Consider the following 7,021-nt stretch of genomic DNA (forward strand, 5'->3'; position numbering starts at 1 on the left):
CCTGTTTTGACTCCCCTCCCTCCCTCATCTCCCTGTTTTGACTCCCCTCCTTCCCTCATCTCCCTGTTTTAACTCCCCCCCAATACTTCCCTGCCTCACATCCTCCCTGTTTCGCCTCCCCGCCCGCCTGCCACATTAGCGGGTTGAATTTATGACATCGTTAGCTGGAAGTATTAGTTCTGTTAGGACAGAGAGTAACTTCTCCTTCTTTCTATTTAGTGGCCTTTTAAAGAGGTTGTATTTAACCCTGCAGTGCCAGTCACTGAGGAAGTCTACCATCCTCTTCTACCTGAGCTATGGAACTAAAAGGTGTACAATACCACCACTGATATGTCAGCGTTTATACGTATCAAAATAAGAAAGACAAATCTTAGTATACACAAAAAACAATATATCTCTGTTATGAAAAGGACTGGTCTAAATGAAAGAGCCAATTAATATTTAAAAAAATTCTCATCTCTCCAATAATTTCCATGTAGTGTTTTAGGGGTGGTTGAGATGTCTGTGTGCTGCTGGTGTGGCCATGTGGTCTCCCCATTCTTTCCCCAGGCTGCGCTCATTAAACTGGAGGAGAGGGATAAGAAACCATTAAAGATTAAAGAGGTGGATTTAGTTTATTGTTCTCAAACAGCATCTGTCAGACTCGGGGGGGGGGGCGGACTTAGTGATTTGGAGCTCCTCCCCTCCCCCCCTATGTTGTTCTACTGGACGACGCTGGGCCAATTGTGCGCCGCCCCATGGGTCTCCCCGTCGGAGCCGGGCTGCGACAGAGCCTGGACTCGAACCCAGAATCTCTAGTGGCACAGCGAGCACTGCGATGCACTGCACCACTCGGGAGGCCGTAAACATTCACAACCTTTTTAATGTGCCGTGAACACAACCAGTCATGATGTTTTCTTCTGATTGGTCAAACAAATCACTTCAAAAAGGTAAGTTACCTTCGCACATTCATCCAGAATAATTCCAGCATCCTTAACAGTGTACACCGTGCACCCGCCAACTTTCCTTCAATTCGCAAATGGCTGAAACTATCTCACCGGGAGAAAGCATCCGAGCGAGTGAAACAGCGCCCCTCTGTCTTACTATATGTAACCCATGTATCTGATGCTGTCTGGACAAATAGAGTATGACATGCTGTACTCGGCATCAGATGCATTGGCTACATGTACTGTACATGTCCTCCGTCTCCACGACGATGGCAGTATTATCAGCAGTACCTGTCTTTTTAACAGAAGTCATTTTTTTTTTTGTTCAAATTAAATCTTTCTTTCTTTTTTATTTTCTCTGCCCAACACTGAAAAGAGCCTCATTTCTGCAGCTTCTTTAAATTAAAGTCACATTTGCAATCATATCAAGCGAGGATTTATTTTTATGATTTCTAGTATTATTATGTTTTATGATGCCCTGCTCACGAGGCCCCTTGATGACGTGAGGCCTGAGACCTAATGGTATGTCTTCCACTGGTCAGACTGCACTGGTCAGACTGCACTGGTCAGACTGCACTGGTCAGACTGCACTGGTCAGACTACACTGATCAGACTGCACTGGTCAGACTGCACTGGTCAGACTGCACTGGTCAGACTGCACTGATCAGACTGCACTGGTCAGACTGCACTGGTCAGACTACACTGGTCAGACTGCACTGGTCAGACTGCACTGGTCAGACTACACTGGTCAGACTACACTGGTCAGACTGCACTGGTCAGACTACACTGGTCAGACTGCACTGGTCAGACTGCACTGGTCAGACTCCACTGGTCAGACTGCACTGGTCAGACTACACTGGTCAGACTACACTGGTCAGACTACACTGGTCAGACTGCACTGGTCAGACTACACTGGTCAGACTACACTGGTCAGACTGCACTGGTCAGACTGCACTGGTCAGACTGCACTGGTCAGACTGCACTGGTCAGACTACACTGGTCAGACTGCACTGGTCAGACTGCACTGGTCAGACTGCACTGGTCAGACTGCACTGGTCAGACTACACTGGTCAGACTACACTGGTCAGACTACACTGGTCTACACCTTCTGGTTAAGACACATATTACCATATCAGTCTGCACCACAGGGTTAAACTCAGCTGTAGAAATCACTTTGATAATTAACAAAGGCACCCTATGAAAGTGAAGTGAAATAGTCTCACACACACACACACACACACACACACACACACACACACACACACACACACACACACACACAGCACAATAAAGGACAATTAGACAGCAAATGAGGTGTGCCGTGGAAAAAGGGAGCACAATTAATTGATTTACATTAGTATCTATTTGTTTGAACAGATGAAACCCTCCTCCATATGAAACAGACATCACCATGTTTTATTTATTTATTTATTTAAATCACCTTTATTTAACCAGGTAGACCAGATCACCTTTATTTAACCAGGTAGGCCAGATCACCTTTATTTAACCAGGTAGGCCAGATCACCTTTATTTAACCAGGTAGACCAGATCACCTTTATTAAACCAGGTAGACCAGATCACCTTTATTTAACCAGGTAGGCCAGATCACCTTTATTTAACCAGGTAGACCAGATCACCTTTATTTAACCAGGTAGGCCAGATCACCTTTATTTAACCAGGTAGACCAGATCACCTTTATTTAACCAGGTAGACCAGATCACCTTTATTTAACCAGGTAGACCAGATCACCTTTATTTAACCAGGTAGACCAGATCACCTTTATTTAACCAGGTAGACCAGATCACCTTTATTTAACCAGGTAGACCAGATCACCTTTATTTAACCAGGTAGACCAGATCACCTTTATTTAACCAGGTAGACCAGATCACCTTTATTTAACCAGGTAGGCCAGATCACCTTTATTTAACCAGGTAGACCAGATCACCTTTATTTAACCAGGTAGACCAGATCACCTTTATTTAACCAGGTAGACCAGATCACCTTTATTTAACCAGGTAGGCCAGATCACCTTTATTTAACCAGGTAGGTCAGATCACCTTTATTTAACCAGGTAGACCAGATCACCTTTATTTAACCAGGTAGGCCAGATCACCTTTATTTAACCAGGTAGACCAGATCACCTTTATTTAACCAGGTAGGTCAGATCACCTTTATTTAACCAGGTAGACCAGATCACCTTTATTTAACCAGGTAGGTCAGATCACCTTTATTTAAGCAGGTAGACCAGATCACCTTTATTTAACCAGGTAGACCAGATCACCTTTATTAAACCAGGTAGACTAGATCACCTTTATTTAACCAGGTAGACCAGATCACCTTTATTTAACCAGGTAGACCAGATCACCTTTATTTAACCAGGGAGGCAAGTTGAGAACAAGTTCTCATTTACAATTGCGACCTGGCCAAGATAAAGCATAGCAGTTCGACACATACAACAACACAGAGTTACACATGGAGTAAAACAAACATACAGTCAATAATACAGTAGAAAAATAAGTCTATATACAATGTGAGCAAGTGAGGTGAGATAAGGGAGGTAAAGGCAAAAAAAGGCCATGGTGGCGAAGTAAATACAATATAGCAAGTAAAATACTGGAATGGTTGATTTGCAGTGGAAGAATGTGCAAAGTAGAGATAGAAATAATGGGGTGCAAAGGAGCAAAATAAATAAATAAATACAGTAGGGGAAGAGGTAGTTGTTTGGGCTAAATTATAGATGGGCTATGTACAGTTGCAGTAATCTGTGAGCTGCTCTGACAGCTGGTGCTTAAAGCTAGTGAGGGAGATAAGTGTTTCCAGTTTCAGAGATTTTTGTAGTTCGTTCCATTCATTGGCAGCAGAGAACTGGAAGGAGAGGCGGCCAAAGGAGGAATTGGCTTTGGGGGTGACCAGAGAGATATACCTGCTGGAGCGCATGCTACAGGTGGGTGCTGCTATGGTTACCAGCGAGCTGAGATAAGGGGGGACTTTACCTAGCAGGGTCTTGTAGATGACCTGGAGCCAGTGGGTTTGGCGACGAGTATGAAGCGAGGGCCAGCCAACGAGAGCGTACAGGTCGCAGTGGTGGGTAGTATATGGGGCTTTGGTGACAAAACGGATGGCACTGTGATAGACTGCATCCAATTTATTGAGTTGGGTATTGGAGGCTATTTTGTAAATGACATCGCCGAAGTCGAGGATCGGTAGGATGGTCAGTTTTACGAGGGTATGTTTGATAGCATGAGTGAAGGATGCTTTGTTGCGAAATAGGAAGCCAATTCTAGATTTAACTTTGGATTGGAGATGTTTGATGTGAGTCTGGAAGGAGAGTTTACAGTCTAACCAGACACCTAGGTATTTGTAGTTGTCCACATATTCTAAGTCAGAACCGTCCAGAGTAGTGATACTGGACCGGCGGGCAGGTGCGGGCAGCGATTGGTTGAAGAGCATGCATTTAGTTTTACTTGTATTTTAGAGCAGTTGGAGGCCACGGAAGGAGAGTTGTATGGCATTGAAGCTTGCCTGGAGGGTTGATAACACAGTGTCCAAAGAAGGGCCAGAATTATACAGAATGGTGTCGTCTGCGTAGAGGTGGATAAGAGAATCACCAGCAGCAAGAGCAACATCATTGATGTATACAGAGAAGAGTCGGCCCAAGAATTGAACCCTGTGGCACCCCCATAGAGACTGCTAGAGGCCCGGACAACAGGCCCTCCGATTTGACACACTGAACTCTATCAGAGAAGTAGTTGGTGAACTAGGCGAGGCAATCATTTGAGAAACCAAGGCTATCGAGTCTGCCGATGAGGATGTGGTGATTGACAGAGTCGAAAGCCTTGGCCAGGTCAATGAATACGGCTGCACAGTATTGTTTCTTATCGATGACGGTTAAGACTTCGCTTAGGACCTTGAGCGTGGCTGAGGTGCACCCATGACCAGCTCTGAAACCCGATTGCATAGCGGAGAAGGTGCGGTGGGATTCGAAATGGTCGGTAATCTGTTTGTTAACTTGGCTTACGAAGACCTTAGAAAGGCAGGGTAGGATAGATATAGGTCTGTAGCAGTTTGGGTCAAGAGTGTCCCCCCCTTTGAAGAGGGGGATGACCGCGGCAGCTTTCCAATCTTTGGGAATCTCAGACGACATGAAAGAGAGGTTGAACAGACTAGTAATAGGTGTTGCAACAATTTTGGCAGATAATTTTAGAAAGAAAGGGTCCAGATTGTCTAGCCCGGCTAATTTGTAGGGGTCCAGATTTTTCAGCTCTTTCAGAACCATGATCAGACATCACCATGAAACAGACATCACCATGAAACAGACATCACCATGAAACAGACATCACCATGAAACAGACATCACCATGAAACAGACATCATCATGAAACAGACATCATCATGAAACAGACATCACCATGAAACAGACATCACCATGAAACAGACATCACCATGAAACAGACATCCCCATGAAACAGACATCACCATGATACAGACATCATCATGAAACAGACATCACCATGAAACAGACATCACCATGAAACAGACATCACCATGAAACAGACATCATCATGAAACAGACATCACCATGAAACAGACATCACCATGAAACAGACATCACCATGAAACAGACATCACCATGAAACAGACATCACCATGATCAGACATCATCATGAAACAGACATCATCATGAAACAGACATCACCATGATCAGACATCACCATGATCAGACATCATCATGAAACAGACATCACCATGATCAGACATCATCATGATCAGACATCACCATGATCAGACATCACCATGAAACAGACATCACCATGAAACAGACATCACCATGAAACAGACATCATCATGAAACAGACATCACCATGAACAGACATCATCATGAAACAGACATCACCATGAAACAGACATCACCATGAAACAGACATCACCATGAAACAGACATCATCATGAACAGACATCATCATGAAACAGACATCACCATGAAACAGACATCACCATGAAACAGACATCACCATGAAACAGACATCATTATGAAACAGACATCACCATGAAACAGACATCACCATGAAACAGACATCACCATGATCAGACATCATCATGAACAGACATCACCATGATCAGACATCACCATGAAACAGACATCACCATGAAACAGACATCATGATGAAACAGATGAAACCGTCCTCCATAACTTCCATCATTCTCCCATCATAAAACATACAGTCTGTCCCACTAAACACAGAGCAATAAGGACAAAAAGAAAAGCTCATTAACAAGGTAAACAATATTAATCACATGACTAGTTTGCCTTCGGGGCAACAGTCTGTGTCTGTGACAAAATGAGTAAACTGTGTTTCAGGCGACTTCTTGAGGATCAGCCTTATTGCACAGTAATTCACAAGGGGAACAGACTGTCCAGTAAGCAAGTTGTCATAATTATATATTAATATAATCCTTTTTTAGCGTCTGTGGTGACTTTAAGACAGCCTCAGCCCCCAACCTTAGCCCCCAGCCTCAGCCCCAGCCCCCAACCTCAGCCCCAGCCCCACCCCAACCTCGGCCCCACCTCAACCCCAACCTCAGCCCTCAGCCCCACCCCAACCCCAGCCCCCAACCCCAACCTCAGCCCCACCCAAGCCCCAACCCCAACCCCAGCCTCAGCCCCCAACCTCAGCCCTCAGCCCCACCCCAACCCCCAACTTCAACCCCCAACCCCAACCCCAACCTCAGCCCCTAGGCCCCAATCTCAACCTTAGCCCCACCCCACCCCACCCCAGCCTCAGCCCCAACCCCATCCTCAGCCCCCAGCCCCAACCTCAGCCCCCAGCCCCAACCTCAGCCCCCAGCCCACAACCTCAGCCCCGAGCCCACAACCTCAGCCCCCAGCCCACAACCTCAGCCCCCAGCCCCAACCTCAGCCCCCAGCCCCAACCTCAGCCCCCAGCCTCAGCCCCCAGCCCCAACCTCAGCCCCCAGCCCCCAGCCCCAACCCCAGCCCCAACCTCAGCCCCCAGCCTCAGCCCCCAGCCCCAACCCCCAGCCCCAACCCCAGTCCCAGCCTCAGCCCCCAGCCTCAGCCCCCACCCCAACCCCAG

The sequence above is a fragment of the Salvelinus namaycush genome, unplaced genomic scaffold (assembly GCF_016432855.1).
Source record: "Salvelinus namaycush isolate Seneca unplaced genomic scaffold, SaNama_1.0 Scaffold362, whole genome shotgun sequence".
In the NCBI taxonomy this organism is placed as follows: Eukaryota; Metazoa; Chordata; class Actinopteri; order Salmoniformes; family Salmonidae; genus Salvelinus; species Salvelinus namaycush.